This window comes from Etheostoma spectabile, chromosome 21, assembly GCF_008692095.1.
Source record: "Etheostoma spectabile isolate EspeVRDwgs_2016 chromosome 21, UIUC_Espe_1.0, whole genome shotgun sequence".
Taxonomy (NCBI): domain Eukaryota; kingdom Metazoa; phylum Chordata; class Actinopteri; order Perciformes; family Percidae; genus Etheostoma; species Etheostoma spectabile.
In genome coordinates, this window is record NC_045753.1 from 20,937,524 (window position 1) to 20,960,406 (window position 22,883).

Sequence of the window (22,883 nt, forward strand, 5' to 3'; positions counted from 1 at the left end):
CACACACACACACACACACACACACACACACACTGAGGCAGACTTGTTGGACAGCTTCTTGTTATTGGCTGTCCAAGCTCACGCAGGACTTTTCCCGCCATCCACTTCACCTCTTCCTTGCTCCTTTCTTCATTTTCTTAACTTTTATTTTTACAGTATTTGTGTTGACAGGACAAGGGAAGTATCAATTACCAGCAGGAATACCTGTGGTTCATGTGACAAAGTTTTAAACACTGCACACAGTCTTAGCATCACCCAAAAGAGATAAAGGGAGAGGTGACAACGAAAGGTGTGCCCTACAGACTAGGAAGGTTTTAGTGATCTGAAAGCGGGCCACCCAAGCCCTATTATAAACAAGACAAGGGTAAGCAGATTCCAGGCAAAACTCTGTTTTCTCTGTTTGCTGCCAAAAAAAGTAACAATACAGTGAGCGAATGATGCAGAGGAAATGCGTGGGATTGAAGATAAGAAATCAAGGACATGAAAAGGAGAGTGATATGTGCATTTGACAAATCTGCAGTGGATGAGTAGAGGAAGAGACACATTTCCCAATTAATTCCCTGGACAGATTGTTAGGAGAGGTGAAAATGGGGAAAGAGAGGGGTGAGGGCAAGAACAAAGAGCAAACTGACATATAAACAAACAAAATAAAAACGGTAGGAACATCAATGATTCAGGTGTAGATGATGAAAGAGGAGACAATAGACACAAGCAAACCCAAAGAGTAAAAGTGAAATAACAGCAGGCAACAGGGGATGAGGTCGAAGTGGAGACTAGGACAGATGAGCTATGAGGGAGGAGACGAGGGGAGAGCTCCGTTTTGTCTGTCGTCTCCTCCTAATGCGACACATATGAGAGGCCTCGGAAATAATGAGTCACACCAGAACGGGACTGTCGCCACTGTCGAGCCCGAGCAGACTCTATGCGCGAGATTATTAAATCAGCGCTTTTCATTTTAGCCATCGACATGACGCCTGGGATTCAGTGAGTTTTTACTGTTTTCCCTCCCGCCGCTGCTACAGCATTATTTTAGTTCATTGATTGTTTGGCAAACTGTTTGGCAAATTGAGGCGATGCAGGACTATTGCTAGTGTATTTTTCTTGCACACACGCAAGAAAACTACAGGTACTACGGGTACATAGACCTCCACAGAGCACTTGCATATGCACAAACACACTGATCTCTGTTATCATTGGGTAAGCTGCATTGTTCTTTGGCACGGCCATAGTAGAGATACTTCAGCCATGACCTCATCTCATGGGATACTGAAAGTGTGTGTGTGTGTGTGTGTGTGTGTGTGTTAGGGGCTAAAGGTGTGGAGAGGTGGAGATTCACAGCGCATCAGTGAAGACACTGATGTTAGATGGCGGTGTGAGTTGGGAGAGGATGCCTGCAAACCCATTGCATGGAGTTTTCGTACTCTCCTGCTGCACTCTTTCATTATGAAGCATTTCACAACAAAGCCTCTCACTCTCCTTTATTGTCCTGCTCACTCACACTCTCTCTCTCACACACACACACACACACACAACACACACACCCACACACACACACACACACACACACACACCACACACACACACACACACACCACAACACACACACAGTCAGTCCCTGTCAAGTTTTCAATCCTCTCCCCCCAATGGGGGAGTGTTTCAGACTGACTGACTGATTGACAGTGAAAGCCCTGTTTATTATGTTGTTGTTTTTTTAACTGACAAATTGTTGCAACACCATCAAATAATCACTTACTGTTAACCCTGTACGCCTTTGTATTAGTCGCAATTATGCTGTCAATTGGTAATTGATTGGCAGGCCTAGCTGCTTGTACAGCCGGTTATGTGGGGAGGTAAAGCAATCAAGGGCAAGTTGCGGTGCGCTGGCGGTGGCCTTTTTTTCCGTGGGGCCAATTAGAGGGGAGATTTCCCAACAGATTGCTGTAGCTCCGTCTGTGTCTAGGGCCGTGCTTTGGTTTGATCCCATGAAATTAGCTTGAAACAATAGGGCTGAGCCATCCACTCTGCCTCTATCTGCAGTCTGTCACTTCTCTTTGTCCCTCAACTTTTTTTTTGTATCCACCGTTTCTTTCTCTATCTGCTGTTTTTTGTCTCTCCTTCACTTTTCCCTTTTTCATTTTTTCATTTCAGCCACCTTTCTGTCTTTCTCAATTTCCTATTCATACTCTTAAATCCACCCCTGTTCTCTCCATACTCTCTCCCTCCCTCTTGACACACATCCCTTCTTGGATACTCTCAACCTCTGTGGATGGAGGGTTGGGTAGAGATATAGTAGAATGGAGATTGTTTTAAGGTTATTAGGCTAAATCTTACTTCAAAAAGAAAAACATTGATTTGGGCACATTTCTAAGAGGCCAGATAGATGAGTGGAGTAAACAAGGAAAGGACAACAGGGAGAGGAGGAGGTGAGTAAAAGAGAGCAAGGAGAGGTTAGGAGAAAAAAATGCCAGGCAAGAAAGAGAAGCGCACCAGGGATGAGGGAGGATATGGAGAGGATGAAGTGAAAAGGAAAAGGGATTTGGGTTGTGAAATGAAAGATGGGGTGGGATGAATCAGGGTGGTCCATGTGAGCGAGCATGTGAAACCCAGAGAATAAGACACTATAAAACTTTTTTTATTGGTCAAACTTCAGATACATTTTTTTTTTTTGGAGTGTGTTCTCTCTTCAGTTTGCAGCTCTTTTAGGCTCCCAAGTTCTCCACTCAATGGAAAGTATTTGAGTTTAAGCCCTCAACGTCTCCTGATGATTGACCTGGTGGTAAACCATTGAGTATAGCCTTCAACAAAATAAACAAGAATATTTGAGCTCAACAGTTCAAAGGTTTCATTTGGTTACAAAAACATAATAATTTTGGTGGCGTGCAGAGAAGATTAAGGAGAATGACAATGATGGCAATTAGTGTCGCTGTAGAAAAGACAATAACGAAACTCACAAATTTTCACTAAACAATCAAGTAAAATATCCTGTAAAAGAAAATAAAATTCATCCTTTGGTGTTAAAGTTCACCACTCGTTGTTATTGCCTGAAACAAGAGGTGGGTGTTTTGGGGTTGCGTACTGACAAGATTGAGAAACACTCATGGATTGGCTGGTGAACTCTTTTCCCCCTGATGACTTTGTGAGTTGTTGAATTCCTCTGGTTTATTGCAGATTTCAGGAGGAATGCCAAGCCTTTAAAGCTGCACTAATGACCTAACACACACATTCAGTGCTGGACACTCACTTAACAACACACGTACACACCTGTATTTACTTATGTGTGCATGCGCTCTTTAAACGTACATACACACATGTCCTCATTATATTTTCTTCACACCACTGTATGAGCTACCAAATCAGGCACACTTCCCCATCAAAGGTGTTCCTACATACAAACACATCAAACCCACACATATTCTCTCCCTCCCCTCAGTTTTCCCCTTATCTTTTTTTTTTTGCCAAGGGCTTTTACAGAAGGTTAGACTAACAGCAGATACCTGCATCCATTAGGGCTTTCCAGTCACTCAACAGCAGTATTGTGAGACAGGAGGGCGGGCAAGGGGACACGCTTGTCGCTCAGTGGCAGCCTCAGGGAGCACTGAGTCCGTCTTGACAGATATCTTTCCTCTAATGTCCCCCAAGAGAGGCCTACCTGCCCTCTTGGTGACAGATGCACAGAGGGAGACAAGAGGGACATTGGGGCATCTTTAGAAAGATTGTACCATAAATTCAAGATGCCCATGTACTTTGTAAGTATACCCTTCTGTCTTTGTGTGTGTGTTCTTGTGTGTAAGCACTGTGTGTGTATCCATGACTTGTAGTGGAGTCACACTTTTGTTGATCTCACACTTAGCTTGGTCCATGAGAAACCAATGCCACACAGAAGTGTGAAGAGTTGTACTAGAGTATGTACTGTATGTAGGGCTGGGCATCCAAACCAATACGTTTTAGGTTCTGACCGAATTGCATCTTAATTATTGAGTTTCGATAAAGGCCTTGTCATTCAATACCAAATTGCAATGTCTCAGCGGCAGTGAGCCAGTAAGTAGGCAGTATGATTTTAGCAAGATCTAAAACTGCTGCTGATTGGCTGTCTAACATTACACGTAGAGACACACAGACGAGGCTCACAAAGTATGAGCTGAAAAATAAATAAAAAAGATTTGTGTCGTAATTGATATTGCACGGTATTGGTATTAGTAATAGTATTGAAATAAAAAAAATTAAAAAGAAATTAAAAACGATACCCAGACCTAGATGTATATGGTAGAGATTAGTTAGAGGTAGTACTTGTAGTAGTAGTCCTTGTGGTATAGGTCTTGTTGTTGTGAGGGCGGAGAGAGTTGAAATGCCCTCACGGCTCCTTGCCAAATCAAAAGCACCCTCCTGATATTTCTTGTAGCAGTTTAATGACAATACAACAGGATGTAACACCAATCTGAACAAAAAGAATGGGTGAAGATTCTTTTGCCCCTTGTGCTCTAATTTGCTGGCTGACTGCAGAAAGACAACACTGTCTCTTTAATGTGGGGAGGGTCAAAGGTCACTGTATTGCATTTGTAAGGTCAGCAGTTGAGGTCACGCTCAGCTCTGGGCCTTCCTGCTGCAGACAGCTGGGTCATGCCACCTACATGGAGTCCAATTATCCCTGCCAGCTAATAACTGCTCAGCTTGTTCCGTCGCACAGCACACAAAATTGCCTGTTATTCAATGAATGTCTTTCCGTGTGCATACTTGTATCTCTATTAACACAATCAGACACACCAGCCTGCGCCGAGTCTTTAGGACGCACGGAGGTCTCGAGCGAAAAGGCAGCCTACAAAACAAATCAATTTAAATTCAAAGCAGAACAATACACTTCAGAATGATTCTTGTCAGATTACAAAGTGGTACAAAGTCAGAGACTGGGTTGAACAATTGTACATTTTTACAGCAGTACATTGGGATATAGTCATTTCAGTTTCATGAAAAGGTGACATTTTCCCTGTGCTATACAATAAAAAGTATTCCCCTGCTTCCATTTTTACCTTACTGTTTTAGCTCACCATTATTTTTGTGCCTTGTCCTTTTTCTTCAAATTTCTTTTTCTACTTTCTGTTTTCTCAAAAAAGTCTCACTTCAACTGTAAAAATGACCGCGTTTATAAATCTGTCAATGGAAACGGCAGTGACAGGACAGAATTTGCCGTAAGTTTAAACCAGAAATGTTAATTGATCTTCAGTGTCAAGTGAAAATGGCTGTTACATCGATCAGGAAGTCAGCTGTAATGTTCTCTAAAAGAGTCAGATCTCTTACAGTCCAGGGTCCCTCCATTTCTTACACAGTAACCACTGGGGTCAGGCCACTTTGACCACACCTTAATTCCGGCAGCAGCTTGGTTTCCTTCAAAAGCCCAGAAAGCTCAGCTCACCCTTTGCCAGAGAGACCAGACCTTATGTTGTCTCTTGTCAAAAGCAGGTGGAGACTCATTGTAGCATTATAGGACCACTCCTCTTGAAAACCCATAACTCACGCTTCGGTTTAGTATGGAGTATAATGCATTTAGTGTTATGAATGTATACGCCAAACCACTTACATACCCAGCAGGCACATTTCTTATTTGGTTTATTTAAGGCTGTACATAAAGTAAATAATAATAAGAAATTGCTGAATTTTAGACCGAGCAATCTGTCTGGCAGCCCACACAGACACAGCCTCAGCCTCACCAGTCGCACTGCAAAACTCCCATGTGAGAAAGAAAAAGATAATAAAGCAAGAGAAACAGAGAAGGCCAGAGAGAGGAGATATTTTGAGGTGTATCCTGGCTGTCTGGCTCTGGCTAATGCCCTCTTCAGTGAGGTTGAATGGCACATAAGCTCCCATTAATACAGGAATGAGTTGAATTTAGCTCTGTCTGCCTGCACGGCTGGCCAGCCCCCCTGGCTTTCCATGAAGTGTGGGGCGCAACACTGAAAAGCTCTGCACTGCGCTCCGGCATGCCACACCCTCCTGACACCCCCAGCGCTCTCCTTTGTTCTCTAACTATAGCCGCAGCCATGCCAAGGCCCCCTGACTTAAATATTCCACTATAAAACAAGTGATAATGAAGATGAAAAGCACCCAGTGCTGGTAGTTGACTGAGCTGCTAAGCACATGCAGCCGTGTGCTTACACACATACGCAACCAGCGTTACATGTGTGTGCACGTACAAAGATACATAAAAGGTATACACACGCGTGCAACACAGGTGCACCCATACACATTGGCAATGTCTGCACAATACACACACATAACCCCACTCACCTTCTGCATATACATTCTGAGTGTAGAATCAAAAAGGAAAGTGGGGAGAGAGGGGATGAAGGGTGTAGAGACCTGGGAGTGGAAAACGATTGATCCGTTTTAAGGGTCCTATAAATCCACCAGCTGATGTGGGTATAAATGGGGGCACAAATGTCTTTCCTACCTGGCAACCCATCTCAGCATCACAACAGGGATATTTATACTGTTCATTTTACTGTAAGACCTTGATGAACCCCTCACGTGTCAGGAATGGACGAGGAAATTAGCATACATAGCTTTTCTCTTACTTTCATAGCAGCAGTTATGTTCCAAGTTCTTGGTGCTTTGTGAGTTGATATGAAGCATGTTTGTTGGTAAAGATTAATGTTCTGATTCATGAATGTTACTATTATTGTCCGTGCGTTTGAGTGTGGCTATTGATGAGTGGGGAGGGCTTTTAAAGTAAACTTTATGTAACTGACTGTGGAGCGTATGTACCAAGGGAGGCTCCATGTAAAGGTTGCCTGTCTCTGGAGCTCCCTGGAGTGCCCAGGCAGCCAGGCACCTTTGACCAGGACTCGGCCCCCTCAGGCCTTCGCTCACACAGACACACACACTCACACACACACACACACACACACACACAGCTCTCTCTGTGGGCCCCCCACTCTCCCTTGGGTGAGATGAGCCCACCAAGGCCCCTCCTGGAGCTGCTCCCCTAGCAGCCCTGGATCTCTACCACTCTTACCAACCGCTCCACACAGACGTGGCCAAAAGCCAGGGGACGCCACTGTTGGGATCAGGGGTTGAGGGTGGTGGAAGATATGTGTGTGTCTATGCGTGTGTGTGTAAGTGTGCACGTGCCTGTATACGTGCATGTGTGAGTGAGTTTCTGCGTGTGTATGTGCGCAGAGGGGGGGGTCTATCCCTAGACACAAGTTGCTCAGTTTTTTGGAAAGACTCCGGCCCACCCAAGAGGAAAGAGTAGGAGGAGGAGGTGGCGGGGGGGAGGGGACCAAGGCCTTGGGGGAACAAAGCCTTATTTCAAACTTGCCGAAAACAGGGGTCTTTATGCTGTGATGCTGGGGCCCCCTCCTATGTAGGGAGATGTTATCGCAATATGCAATATCCACCTCGGCATAGGGCCGGGGGGGTGGCTGCATAGGCCTCCAGTGTTACACTAAGTACCCTGGGGCACTGACCTCACTAATGAAGTCTCCCTTGGCTGCTGCTACCCACTACTGTACCCTCCTTTGTCTTTCACACGGGGATCTCTCACTCTATTTGTCTGTCTGCCATTCTGTCAGCCTGCCTGGCTGGCTGCTAACAACAGCTGTGTGTGTGACCGTTGGTCGTATTTTGTCTACTTTGATACAGGCCTGCACGATTCGGGGAAAAATATGAATCACGATTTTTTGCCACAATTTTTTTGACCATGACAAAACAAAACAAATTGGCAGTACCAAAAAAAGGTTATTATAGTTTTGCATTTTTCATTAGTTTATTTTTATTTCGTTTTGATTTTTTGTTTTCAAATTCAGTTTAGTTTTAATACGTTTTTAAAGCGGGTTTGCCAGTTTATCTTTTATTTTTTGAAAATGCTTAGGTTTAGTTTTTATTAGTTTTAGTCTTTTTTGTAAAATGGGTTATTTGTCAGAGGATTCGAAAAGGTCCGAAAAAGTTATGTGTAATAATGACAAAAACAACATACAATTTTAGAAATATGTATTTACAATGTATTCAACAATAACACTAGTACAATGTACATATGATGATGATGAGCACAGATACGTAACCAGTCAACACAAGACGCAGCAGTGAGTGCAGAATGTGTTTGACGTGTTCCAGGAGACAAACCTAAACAGCCATCAGTGAACTTTTTGAAGTCAGTTGACTCACACAGTTGTGTAGACATCCCAGTATTAATCCACATATTAACCCACGTTCCCTATCGCTTATGATGTTACTGAGTATTTACTAACCAGCTACCGGGTCACCGGTGAAAGCCCGCCTGTAGAGTTCTCTGTCCTGTGGTTGTCTCCGTCATGCTGCTGGCTCTACGTATCCATACATCCATTCGTTCATGTTTATTGTCCCCATGGGAAATTATGTTGCAGCAGAAATCCCATAACATGGTATTTTAAACAACATTAGGACAAACAAGACAAAGGAAACCGTAACATGTATACAGTACATTGCTGTCAGATCGGGTTTTTTTGTAAACAGAGGAGCACAGTATCGTCGTCCTGAAGGCAGCAGTTCAAATGAGGAGGAAAGGGGGTGCTATTGATTACCCACAATGCTGTTTGCCTTTCTTAGTGTTCTGATTTTATATACACTTTCCATACTTGGAAGTGGAATACCTGATAGTTTACTGGAAGTTGTTATAATTTTACTAATGTACTTTTTCTGTACTTTAGTGGCGTTGTCATACCAACAGATGATGCCAAATGAGAGAACCCTTTCAACGAAAGCACATTAAAATGTTTGAAGTATTCTGCTGCTGACATTGAAGAACAACAGTTTCCTTAGGAAGAACATTCTTTGTTGGTACTTAGTATTTAATCTGTCAGTCCAACTGTCCCATTTAAGTTTGTGGTCGAGCACCATGCCTAGGTACTTTTACTCTGTGACAGTATCTAAAGGATCCCCATGCATAAGAGTGGGTTTTGGGGGACTGCGCTTTCCTAAAATCAGTTGATATCTCCTTTGTTTTAAAGGTAGGTAAGATAAGGTTTGACTTCTCACACCAGTGAATAAAAAAGTCAAAAACTGACCCATGCTCCTCTTCCTAGTCATATAGGAGACTAACCAGGGCGGGATCATCCGCATACTTAATAAAGTGCCTGTTAGGAAAAGTCCTGGTCAGGAGTGTGTGTACAGGATGAACATCAGAGAAGATAAAACACATCCCTGTGGAGAGCCTGTGCAAGTGGTCATTTCCTCAGATAGTGACGTACCAACTCTGACTCTGACTCTGACAGCTAGGAAAATCTACAATCCATGACACCACATCATCTTCGAGTAAAAATGATGCCCGTAACGTTACCGGGGTTAGCTTCTGTTTCGGGGAAAGAGGGCTTGGCGTTCTCCTTTACCTTGTTAAGGTAAGCTAGGTTAGCCTCCTTGGGTTCGTTTCTCAAATGTAGGCTACTTCCAAAATCGTGGAATGTTTTCCTGGAATGAACTGTCCACATATTTTACCACCTTACACTGCAAGGCACTTGCTTTTATCTGACACAGTCATAATCAAATAAGAATCTGCCGCTTTCTTCAGACTTTAGGTACTGCCATGAGGCCAGGCGAGGGGCACGGACTGTTGATTGTTGTGTTCAATTTTATGGAATGTTGGATTTTCGGGGTTCCCAGTCGGAAACTATACACGTCTACGGGAAATGTCATGGTCGCAAAGATATAACTTTATTTGCTCTATGACAGACATTGGCAAAGGCGAAAACTAAGGACATTTACTTGGTTATTTTAACCAAACATAGATTTTTTTGGCACCTATAGCACATTGCGCATCACCACAAGCCTGTACACATAGAGGCCTCAATGAAGAGAAGGGAGAGCATTGCAGTGCTTGGGAGCACTTTAAAACTTATTTTATATAGTCTGTTTAAAACTCACAGAAGAGAGTAGTAGCATTTGTGATGCATTCAGCTCATAAAATTAAATGAGAAACAAAGTCATTAAAAAAATACTATTATTAAATTAATTAAATCAAATTAATTATTAAATATTTTTAAATCAAATTCATTTAAAAATTAAATTGTGGACAGGGTGAATCAAGATCGTGATTGAACGATTAATCGTGCAGGCCTACTTTGATATGTTGTTCACAGCTTATTGTCGGTCTGTTTCTGTCTTGCATGGGGATGTTTGATTGTTTTGTCTGCCGTCTTGATTTGCTTTGAGTTTGAACGTCTGTCTTCATTTGCCATTGGTCAATCTGCACAGCTGTCTCCATAGCTTGCTTTGAAGTGTCTCCCTGATTTACTGTCCGGCTGTCTCTTATAGTCCTTTTGACTTTGAAGCTTTCAGTTATCTAACCATCGAAGCCTCCTCTTTTACTCACTGTGACTTTTATATGTGGCCCTGTGTTGCATTTAAAGATGTTAACCAAGCTCTTTAGGGAATCCACAAGTGGGAAAAGGGAAATTTGATTTTGCGAGATGGAGATCGGGAGAAAAGCACAATTAAAGTGGACGCCCCACATTCCTGTGTGGAGCCAGTGGCCTGGGGATAGGATTTGCTCAGTTTTTCCTGACAGCTTGGAAATCCCACCACTCCATGGCTTTATCCTCGCCTCAGCCTGCATCTTATGTCCCAACCCAAAATTTAAAGATTGAAAATGATATTCATTAAGAGGAGAGCCAGTAGAGGGCTGTGGGGAATTTGTGTGAGCTGCAGAGACGTCCAGGAGTCTGTGAGACCTGTTGACAGCTTGATTTCACTGTAAAAACACATTAATAATTGTGTTTTTGTACAGATTCTGTATTAAACACTCGCCAAAGAATCACAAAAGGGACTTGTGGTTAGCGGTTCTTAGTTATAACTGTTTCCAAAGCTCAGCCACCTTATTTTATGCTTGTATGCTCAATGGTGGGGTTAAAAATCTATCAAACAGTAACTATATTCTGATTTAGCCGAGTCTTTTATCACGAGTGAGTTTTATACAGTCATCATATAGGATGGATCTCCCAGCCTCCTGTTGATAAGCTGTCACTGGTCTCTGAATCCACCAATCAGCCAAGGGGTGTGGCACCCCTTCTTTGAGGCACCGAGCAAAGAGTGCAGGTCTCTCTGCAATTCCACAATGCCCAGCCCCTAGAGAGCCAAAGTGGAAAGTTTGCTTTAGCACCCACTGGGTTTGAAGATGAAAGAGCTTTGGGATGACATGGGTCTATGGTTGGGGGAGAAGGGGGAGCACTCAACACGGTGGGGGGGGGGGGCTTATATCTCTTTATCCCGTCTGACGTGCTGTGGCTGGGCTCAACCCACATCAGCTGTCCACTTTTCTCCGGCTGCCAGTCGCCGTGCAGTCCAAAGCTGGCCTGTCTGCTGTTGGATTACCTGGGCGAACGAGTGTACCCCTTCATCCCCTTATGCTCTGAATATACAGCTCAGCCTACCCTGCCTGAAAGCCCTCACCTGAGCACCCCTGCATGGCCCTGGGGTGCAGTTATAAAAAGATGAAGGGGTCTGGAGCTTGGGTCGGGTGGGGCTGGACTAGGGCATTGGCAGGGGTTTGTGGAGGGACTGCTGTAGTGGTGTTTATGGGAGCTAGGCAGGATTAGTTGGCGGCTGGTGGTTATTGATTCAATTTGAGATGCTTTTATATCCGCAATTCGCCTAAGGCCAGCGCACATGCTAGCTTCCTCCAATGGGTCCTAATCCCTGCTGGTTATAAAAGGAATATGCCTTTGGTGGCGGAGGAGATGCTCTGAATGCCTTCGCTGCAGCAGAGGAGGCATCTGTCATGTGTGTGTTTGGTTGAGCCGGCACTGGGATCAGGGGGGCTCGGCATGTTGGCTGCAGGTTTTAGCCGGTGCTGAGAGCTAGAGTAGGAAATGAGTCAACATACTTTTGGTATGCACTCACAATTTGCACTGCTGGTGGTATCCATGTCTCCAGCATTAACATGCATGCATGTTGTAGTTTAACTTGCAGCTCAGGAGAGCCACGAGCCACATTTTTTCCCTCAGCCTCACAAGGTTGCGTTAATAATTTGTGATTAAAGTAAAAAGTGAATTAGGATTTTCGTGATTGCATGCACTAATGAGTGAAAAGCTATAATTCCATAAAACGTATTATATCTTACATTGCCATGTATCTTTACAAAGGTAGGAGAATGAATGAAATGGAATAAAATGAATGGCATGAACCAGAAGAGAGAGGGGCAGAGACCAGAGGTTAATGAGAAGACCAACAGAGGCCGATGGATGATGAAAGAGTGATTCAGCTCTTTTTCTCCTCCCCTCCCTCACTTGTGTGTTTATTCTGAGGTTGTCATTTGTCATTGGTGGAGGGCCTTTCTTTCCCTCTTGCGACAGCCAACTCCAAATCATGCGCAGACAGATGGAGAGGCCAGCAACTCAAATAGAGATGGGATGGAGGGGGGAGAACCAAGGCCAGCATCCCACGTTTGATGTCTCTCCCCTGGGCCTCATCCGCTCTGTCACCCCCCTAGATGGTGCTGATAGATGGATCTTCGGGACACGAACCCACCGGGGACAGTGACACACAAGTATGAAACAGAAGCAGGGATGAGTGTGAAAGATGAATGACTCGATGAATGGAAGTTAATGTATGAAACAATGTGAACGGCAACAGCATCTCACTATTTCAGCCTTTCATCGTGCTTGACTCAAATTTCATGTGCCACAGTGAGCATTGTGTTAATCGATAACACATTTTCACCTATAGAAGTAGCCGTCAAGAACCGACCTGCGGCCCTTTGCTGCATGTCATTCCCCTTTCATGTCTTCAACTGTCTTGTCAATAAAGGCTTAAAATGCCCAAAAATCTTCACACAAAAAAGAGTATTGCTGCTATTGTGTTAGTTGTTCCTGTTGATAGTTCTACAGATAACCACTAGAGGCTGACAAACAGCTGTGACCAGCCACAGCTTGTCATAGCTATAGACTACTGTATTGTAATGCCACACAAATTGAAAGCAAACAATCAAATAACACACACATTACTCTTTAGCATCCACTCTCATGCAAGCAAATCACTCACCGGCTTCAAGCAGGAGGATAGCCTGCAATTCCAGGCTTCACTGGCAGTCTATTTTTTTGACTCTGATACGTCTCAGATATGTCGAGTGGCAATACTCTTTATTCATTTGTTAGGAGGACAAAATGCATTCACAGTGTATAGCTGTTTTTTTATTTAACCTTTATTTATCCAGGTAAACTGTTTGAGAACCAATTCTCATTTACAAACATGACCGGGCCAAGAGGGTACAGAAATAGATATGAACATACTGTACAACTTTACATAGTCAAACACATGACCCATAGAACAAGCAACTGAATAAAGGAATAAACATACTGTAACTTTACATAGTCAAACGCATGACACATAAAACAAGCAACTGAATAAAAAAAGACAGTCAACGAAGAAAGAAAGAGAATAAGAGCTAAATATGTGTGTATAATATGGTTCATGTTTGTCAGCAGGAACAAGAGTCAACAATGTAATTTTGGAGTTTTTTGCTTAAAGGTGGAGATTGGATCAGAGGTAAGTTTCAGGGTATTTTGTAGTGTATTCCAGTCATGTACTGCTGCAAAGCGGAAGGCTTTACGTCCAAGTGTAGAGGTAGGAGGGGTACTAAATTTAATCAAATTACTCGATCTTGTGTGATAGGTGTTATAACGGCATGAAGAAGATAACAAATAGGGAGTGTCTTGCCCGGATCGTCTTGTATATAAAGAGAAACCATGATGTAGCCGCCGGGTATAAAGGGAGGCCATCCCACCAGGTTGTACAGGTCACAATGATGAGTGTGAAAGGTGCATAGTAGCAAAACGAATGGCTGAATGGTAGATGTGTCAAGTTTTTTTTAGGCTGTGTTTGGTGCCATTTTGTAAATAATATCACCATAGTCCAAATTGGCATTACTGTCATCTTAACAAGGGTGCATTTGGTAGCATGAGTAAGAAGCTTTTTTACGTAAAAAAGGCTGTCAAGCTTTGACTTTCGCTTGAAGGTTATTGATGTGTGTTTTGAATGACAGAGATGAATCCAACCAAATACCTAGATATTTATATTTATTGACGTACTCCAAAGCCATACCGTTCATACAGGTGATTGGTGGAGTCTCGGTAATCGGTTTTCGGCTAAAAAGGATACATTGTCTTACTGGATTAATACGGAGTTGGAGTTTATCAAGAACTGTTCTATATGGGTGAAGCTGATTTAAGACTAGAAGCCGCAGAATTGAGAGAGGACCAACTGAGTACAAAATGTATCATCTCCATAAAGATAATCCGAGAGGTTCCAACAGCTCTGGCTATATCATTGATGTAGATGAAAAAAGGGTTGCCCAAGATAGAGCCTTGAGCACACCCTTTAGAGATAATAGTGGGTCTGACATATATTTCAACCTTCAATTGTTGACACGGTTGGTGAATAATTGGCAAACCAATCACAGCTAGAGGAGGACAGGCCAATACTGGAAAGCTTGTGAAGCTGTGTAGCTCTATAATCTTGAAATTGTGCTTTTAAATAATGGCCAGGAAATTTGACCACTCTGCTCAACACAATTAACATTGTTAACATTCATTAAATATACATTTATTTATTTATTATGGTCGCTATTACGTTTTCTCTTTCCATTTATGGCAGTGCTGCCAAAGAAGTGCCAGCATAATGCTAGTAAGAATGGATAATTGCTGTTGTGTCTACCTCGTGCCCAATATGGAATTTGAGAAGCTGGGTGCAGTGCAGGGGACAGTGGCAGTGCCAACCATCTGGGGCTTTCACCTGCCACCCTGTCCATGAGCCAAGCAGGAGACCTGGATGTTTTAGGGGCCTGAGGTACTGGTGTCAGCTGCCTGCAACAATTCAGCCATTCTCATTTCCAGCTACCTAGAAGTAGGAAACTTGCTTTTGGGTTTTTTTGCAGCTTAGTAAAGTAAACAGTGAGTAATTTACAATTTATCAGTTCACATAACATTAAACCAACAATGCTGTATTATATTTTCTACTTTTATATTTTTAAATAACAGACAGTTTTTATACCCAGTTATAGGGGGGAATATTTTACCCCCTTGCTCATGTGGGGGAAATCGGGATGCCTGGCAGCTGTGTCCATGCTGGGGCCAACGGCCAGGTCAAGTTTAGCTCCCCTGGCCTTTGCAGCCTGGAGCTCATTTAGCCCCCTTTCATTATGTACTGTATTTATTTGTATGGCCTTTCTGATTGCTGCTGCAAGCCTTGTGGCATGTAGAGCACTTATGCACAGTTGTCATTGCATTATCATTTCCATGTTTGTGTGTGTCTGTCTGTCACATTCACTGTGCCTGTCACAGATCTAGAGCTTGTCTCACTGAGTTCAAGTGTTCTCAACACTTTTGGCATAGTTGCAGAAGTTTGTTTTTTGTACTATACAGATTTAGCGTATCCCTCTCTCTCTTTCCATTGTACTGGGCCTGTTTTAACCAGGACCTGCCATGTTAGACCCTTGTCTCGCCCAAAAACATGTCTTGTTTTGGAATTTTTGAACCACCAGACATGAATAAATGAAAGCGCTTGTATCCTATATAATGGCCAAACTCCTAGCTATTATAGTCCATGCCTTGCAATTCTTTCATTTGTTCCAAACCTAATGATGAAAGACGTTATTTGCACAGAACCTTAAGTTTGCTCAAATATGTGCTACCCCAAAAACATGCAATGAAACACAGTCACACTTATGTCAATGGAAAATCAACAAGATTAAGACAGACGGTGAGTTGTTGGATGTATATTGAATGAACTACACTTGCAAGAGGTGATGCAGGTATGTATGGTAAGAAAGTGTAAAAAGAGAAACAGCGAGAAGTACTTATTTGATCCCTCTTTACCTCAAACTTTAAGCATGTACCCCACTCACTCTTCCAGGCAGTATGCAGTAAGTAGTACTCTAGTGATGATGCAAGAACCAGCTTGGATGCCCCTCTCCCTCCTCCCTTCTTCTCCACAACCTTTCCTCGCCTCACTCTTTCCTCTCTCATGAACCCCCACCCCACCTTAAACCCCTCCTCCTGAACTGACATGGCACCCACCAGGCCGGGGACCAGGCTGGGGATTCTGAGGTGGCGCCTAGACTCGGATTATTTACAAGAGCTGTAGCGCTGCAGAGACTGTGGCATTTCTCCTTTCAAATGCCTGGGATGTAAAGGCATGTTTGGGAACACAGAATCTCTAAGGCCCGTTACTCTCTCTTTCTTACCCTCCTTCTTTCTGCTGCTCACAGTCTGTTTTTTTGCAGAGTAGGAAGTATTATCACACTGAAACAGTCGGAGTTACTCAATCAGTCTCACATGCTTTCATGAAAAACACTTTGTATTCAAACTGCAACTAAACAGTTTCTGCTTTGAGATTAATGCTTTGAGTATTTTCTTCAGTTCAGTGCAGGAAGAGAAATTATTTGGAATGAAATGCATTTTTGCTTCTCTGACAATTATCAATGACCACCAGTCATGTTCCTGGTATCACTTCCCTGGCCTTTTGTGAGGAAGCAAAATGTTCTCCAGACTCTCTGACTGCTTCTGGGCTAAAGAGCTAGCCTGCACAAATGCTTCTGCAGAGGATGGTGACTGTGATATGGTAGTGGGGTGCAGATAGGGGAAATCTCATGGATGCAGTCTGGCATTGATGCCATGTTCCACATGCCCAGAATAGCTAGCCGTTCACGGATATCTCAGTACACACAAACACTGTAAATTAGAGGCCTGCAGGTGGCAAAAAGGGTTGTGAAAGGAATGGGGTGGGGGGACACCGGGGGTTGGGAGGGAGAGGGTTGATGGGATTAAAGGCTAACTGTGGGTGGGGGTGGTTTTTGGGGAGGGTGAGGCAGTGTGGAGTCAGCAGGGGTCAGGTTTGCTGTCTTGGGTATCAGCATCCGGACACCGACGCCAAAACAGCACAAACTGCAGAAACGATTAGACGAAAGGGAGAGGGGGAGAGATGGAGAGACCTCCAGTGTGGGTCACGCTGTTTCACGGCTACTGTAGCCCCCTGGAGAGATACAGACATGGCAAAAAGGGAAAGGAAGGGGGGGCTGGAGAATGAGACAGCAACGAGGAAGGAGAAAGCCTTGGCGTCAGTCGGGGGGTTGGGGAGGGTTATGTTATGACATGGAAATCCCAGCCTGTTGGTCATGCTGGCCTATGTGGGGCTTTGAGCGGCAGGACGGCCTCAGAGTCCAGCCTGGCTGCCACCTACCTGGTGCTGGTTGGAGCCAGGATACAAGGAATGAACCTGTCACTGACTCCTGCTTGTAAACAAACCAAATACCGTGGGAAAGATGGGGTGTCAAGCAGAGGATGCTGCTGTCTCCATGCCCTGTCTCTCTCCCTCATGCTCTGGCTCATCAACCCCCATCTTTTTCCTCTTGTGTCAGCGAGAAATCAAATACCACCCCCTTCCGTCACTGACGTACTGAACTCGTGAACTTTCGGAAAAGCATATGCCGTTTTATTTGTTTGCCACGTGAACTATTGAGGTGAGCCAAAAAGCTCAGCTCTTCATGCCTGAAAGAGACTCTCAGAACAACTCTTCAGTTCAAGAGCTCATTAAGCACACAGAAAGATCCAATTCCTGCCTGCCACTCCTACCTCTTATGGATATTAATAACTAATATAGTTTCTGTAGTTCCAACATTTCACCGCGTGCCCCATAGTTGTGAACGTTTTCTTCCCTGTTGGGGATAAATATAGATGTCTGTCCTCGGTTAAGCATGTTTGAGTTTGAGAGTTCCAGCTAGTTTAATCTTTTAATAATAAACTAGTGTACCAGAATAGGCAATATTGCGGGTCTCTATGACAACCACAGGCTTTGCACAGGAGAGATGGAGAACATGGCCATCAGCAGCCAGGCAGGCAGATGTTTTTTAACATTGACATTTTTGGAGCGATACCATTACAAGTTAGTCCAAGACTTCCCATCGCCAAGCCAGCCATGAAACCCACTCTCAATGTTCTTTCCAGTTTTAGATACATGCCCCCCCAGGTCACAGCCTGTCATTTTGAATAAATGCTTAAAACTAAGCACTGTTTTTTTGTCCTGGTAGATCTAGAAATGACTAAGCTGGTTGCAAAGAGTCTGGAGAGGCCCTAGGGTGAGGGAATGGAGCTGGAAGGAGGAGCTGGCCCCCGAGACGCCTGCAAGCCGTCGGGATACACACTGGTCTGGCCACAAAAATGAGCCTCTGGCCAGTGTTGGCCGCCCCTTTGGCTTTACACAAATACACTCTCACTCAGTGGAAAAGTGTGCCTGGAGGTAGCCGAGGAGCTTATTGAGATTAAGAAAGACGATGGGGTAATTTGGGAATAGAGGGTGGGAGCGGAGGGTTGGGGTGTTGTAAATTCATTCATATTTCTCCCCCTCTCTGTACAAGCAAGACAAACCTCACTGGGTAAATCAGCGCTCTTCGTAAACAAGCCGCAAGCACACAATGGCGCCTCCAACTCTAGAGAGTCAGGGAGAAAGAAATTAGAAAATAAAAGAAGAAAAAAGTGACAGAAAGAGGACATGCCAACTTTTAGACTGACATGCTGGTGAGGGGAACACACTCAGCAGAACATTCAGAAAAACTAAAATAAATACAACTGCAAATGAGTAAAGATACTGTAACATCCAGAGGCTTTCAGAAGGATTGGAATTGATTGTGACCCTCAACTATCAGTCGTGGCGGTGATCTACAACACTTTCTCATATGTGGCAGGAGCATGCCTGTTCTCACTAAGCAACACAAACAGTATATCGTATATACGGTGGGATTTCTTTGTGTATTGCAAAATATGATATACAGTATAATTCATAAGCCAAGTCAAAATCAAACCCTTGGTGGCTCGCAACGAGTCATACATCTTTCTTCTCGTATTTTAGTCCTCAAACCCTAACATGATTGCACACAAAAGCAACAGTACCCTCTTAGGACTAAGGTATTCAGATTACAGGCAATTATGTCTTATTACCATTAGGTGGGGGAACCGGGGATCATTTGCAGTATTTGTTCAGTGAATGTCTAATAGCGGGAATGGGGAGGGAGCCTGGTGCTTTCTGCTCTGCGAGCTGTGATGCTGCGTGATGCTGGAGAACTGTAGCGTAGCGCAAATATTAACGACTCATTTCCCCCTCACCTGGAAGACGAAAGTGGAGCTAATCCAGATACATCAGTGCTAATAGCGTAAATAAATCACTTTACAAGTTTACTTTGGGGCTTGTTTTCTTTTGGAGGAACATATATGAAAAATCACGCCATGGAAGGGCACTCATGAAAGGAGCATAATTTACTTACTTATGTTACTTATCTCTTTGTTGCTACAATGTTAGGCCTGTGACAGTTATTACACAATTGTCTAATCGCAATAATTTTAGGTAATCAGGGTTTCTTAAATGCTAACTAGGAGTATAGGGGTATGTCTGTTGATGGTAATTGTTGATTTAATTTAGATATGCCAAATTGTAATTATATAATTATTATATATATAATTATATAAGTAATTATTGGTTGGACGGTTGAGCTAGTGCTATGCTTTTTGTTTGTACTTGTTTGTACTTGTACATTCATAGCAACAAAAATGACAAGGAGGGAGGGAAAAATAATGTAAGTACTGTACAGACTTTGACTTCGACTTCTCTTTATTAATCCTTTTGGGATGACTCCCGCGAGGAAATTGAAAATTCCAGCAGCAGTTTTAGCAAGAAAAAATAAATAAAAAATAAATAAAAAGACAACAACATAACAATTTATTAAAGTGTCAGTGTTGAGTCCAGTGTTAAAGTGATAAAGTGATAAAGTGACCAGGTGTGAATTTAAGTCCAGGTGTGTATGTATGTGTGTGTACTGTATGTTTTAATGAATATATGTATGCATGTATTGTCCTCTCTGCCCTATTTCCTCCTCCCCCCTAGTGAGGAGTTGTATAGTCTGATGGCATGAGGGACAAAGGAGTCCCTGAGTCTGTTGGTCCGGCACTTGTCCAAAGAAGCAGTGATGACCTTGTTGCCCCAGTTTTTCAAATAGTGATAGTGACTATTATTGTACTTCTAATTTAATTTTTAATTGTACTACCTTAGTTTCTGTCTTTTATTGATGAGGATTAAGTTAGGAAGTCGGTCCAGTGGAGGTGGGATTCAGGGCATTCGTGGCACTGTCTACCACCAAACTGTTTCGAGACCTGGGAATCAGAGGCCAGAGCTTGCGCCAAGCCATCAAAGCCATGTCTGAGGCAGCTGAGAGAAGCAGCCAGTGGCTTTGGATAAATAGACAAGACTTTTGCTGGGCTCCAGCTTGATTGGGTGGTTGGGGGAACACGCTGCGGGGACTTGATCACCCACGTAGGGCCTTCTTCAGCCGAGGATGTCTAGTTATAATGGCCGAAACATCCAATGAAGCCGGAGGTGTACTACTGATGATGTGTCCCTCGGTTCACCCATTTTTTTATTTTTTTTTTATTTATCCTTTATTTAACCAGGTAATACCCATTGAGATTAAAAATCTCTTTTGCACAGGGAGCCTGGCCAAGATAGGCATCAAAATTACATCACATTATTACATACATACAAAGACACACACATGAAAACCAAATATGCACTTACAATAAAATCTCAATTAAAACATTGACATGTGAGGGAGTCCAACTCAAAGCTTCTCATTTTCAGCTTAAAAATACCAAAGGAACAAATTTACTAAGTTTCAAGTTCTTCTGCAGCAAATTCCATGTAAAGGGAGCAGAGTAAGCAAAGGCCTTTTACCCAGCTCAGTACTGCACGTGGGACAGAACAAAGACAACAGCCTGAGAACGGAGAGAGTAATGACCAGTACTTTTCTTCATAAGTAGTGAACATAAATAAGATGGAAGCGCACCAAGAATAGCCTTATATATAAATGTATACCAATGACAAAGCCTCCGTGTAGCCAAGGCCGACCACCCTACCCATCAAGGCACGTAAAGGATATATTACTTTTTCCTGTGTTCCTGAAAATATATATGAAAATGATAAATGAAAATGATAAATTTACATGTCAATTTCATGTTCATATATAATGTTTTATGAAGCGGTTTGCTTCATAGGCTGTGTACCTGTGGTATTACATTATTTGGGTCACAAAGCAGTGATATAACCAACAGATTTATTCTGCAATTAATTCAAAACTTTAATTTGTTTGAAAAAGTAATACATTTATAATTGCAATTGTTTCTGGGACAATTTATTGTACAGAAAAAAAATTGAATTGTTACAGCTCTATACAACTTTATTACGCATCTGATTAAACAGCTACGTTTTTAGTTCAGTTTTTAATTTTTATACATTTAAAAAACAAAGTATAGTACAATATACTGAGACAGAAAACGCGTCCCAGGGCCCGAAAAAAAGACGGGAGGGAGGGAGACAAAAAAGTCACACGCAGAAACAGACTCACACAAACACACACACACACACACAAACACACACACACAAACACACAAGACAAGGGACCAAACAACTGCTTAGTTAGATGTCCGGTCTGTAGCCGAGTGAGGTCAATATTTAAATTTTAAGCTGACATGGTGGTGTTCTATTTAAACAAGAAATGCTGTCATCTTATATTGCCATTTTAAGAATTCATCATATTTTTATAATTCAATGTTAAATATTTGGCCGCGGGGACAAGCTTTATTGTCTGCCCAGATCAGCACAAGCAGGCCAAAATCAATGTCACTCTCGTCCAATTTACTGAAAAACAAAAACAGCCTCAACCAAGTGTCAAGTGGTTTTTGGAAAGTTATGTACAGAGAGGATTTGAGACGGATTTCTTTCACTGACAAGAACCCTTTATTATTAAGAAGCGTTATCAGGAGCAAACCTCCCCTTTTACCTCTACGTCAGTGCTGCTTATTTGCAGACAGACACACTAAATGTCACTGTCCCCCACTGCCAAATACACCATGCTGTCAAACTCAGCATCCCTCCAATGAAATCTTTTTCCCCACAAAATGTAAAGCATGAAAGGGTTGCTGTGTAGCGCTCTTCCTTTCCTTTGGACTCTCCATTTTTGTTGCTGTGTGATGGCAGTCTGTGGCGGTATATTTAGTTGTACGGTTTGGGACAGGAAGAGGGGAAGCGCTGAGGTTATTTGATTACTTCATTATGGTCATATATATGGCCATATATTTATGTATACTTTGTTATGTATGTCATTACATGTACACCAGTGAGTGTTTGTTTGTTTGTGTGCTTGTGTGTGTGTGTGTGTGTGTGTGTGTGTGTTTGTGTGTTGTGTGTGGTGTGTGTGTGTGTGTGTGTGTGTGGTGTGTCTGAGTAAAGAGGGCTCAGTGTTTGGACCACCCTGTGAGCTGGGCTGAGTGACAGCATGGGCCTCAAGACTCATGCAGCACACACACACGTACGCACGCATGCACACACACACAAAAACACACACACACACACACACACACACACACACAAACACACACACTCAAGAACATACAGTACTCAAACACACGTCAGCAAGCTCATTTTTCAACATGTTTTCTACTCTATTAATGTCTCATGACCAAATATATATCATGCTCCAAAGCAAACATGCTGTATTAAAATGCAATAAATCACTTTGGGATGAGGAGAGAACACACACACTCTGGTACAACACTCTACCACCCAGTAGAATCGCAGCAAATGTACCTGCTGTTTCAACCCTACCCCAATTTTTTAACACCTGATTTGAAAAGACAGGCCCACAATTATTAAGGTGCTTTAGAAATAATATTTTCTTTTTCTCAGTGGATTTGAGGAATAAAGTAAATGTGGTGATGACACAAAGCTAAATTGAAATTAATCGTTACTTATTTTCAGACCGCTTTGACTGTAATTTCCCATTAGTCACCAGTTGTTTCTCTTTATTACGTTTTTTATTTAATGAA

The 22,883-nt window shown here is 42.9% G+C and overlaps 1 protein-coding gene and 1 long non-coding RNA gene across 4 annotated transcripts in view; one reads left to right on the plus strand and one right to left on the minus strand.

Moving 5' to 3' along the window:
- The window catches only part of LOC116671351 (uncharacterized), a 9,667-nt gene extending 1,203 nt beyond the window's left edge, over nt 1-8,464 (minus strand). Inside the window, exons 1-2 of the long non-coding RNA XR_004327249.1 lie at nt 8,453-8,464; nt 1,768-1,769 (exon numbers count right to left, since the gene is read on the minus strand). This is a non-coding gene — a long non-coding RNA (uncharacterized LOC116671351). The remainder of the gene's footprint in view (nt 1-1,767; nt 1,770-8,452) is intronic.
- ankfn1b (ankyrin repeat and fibronectin type III domain containing 1b) overlaps nt 1-22,883 on the plus strand; it is a 132,217-nt gene that overhangs the window by 45,366 nt on the left and 63,968 nt on the right. The gene's annotated exons all lie outside the window — the stretch shown is intronic.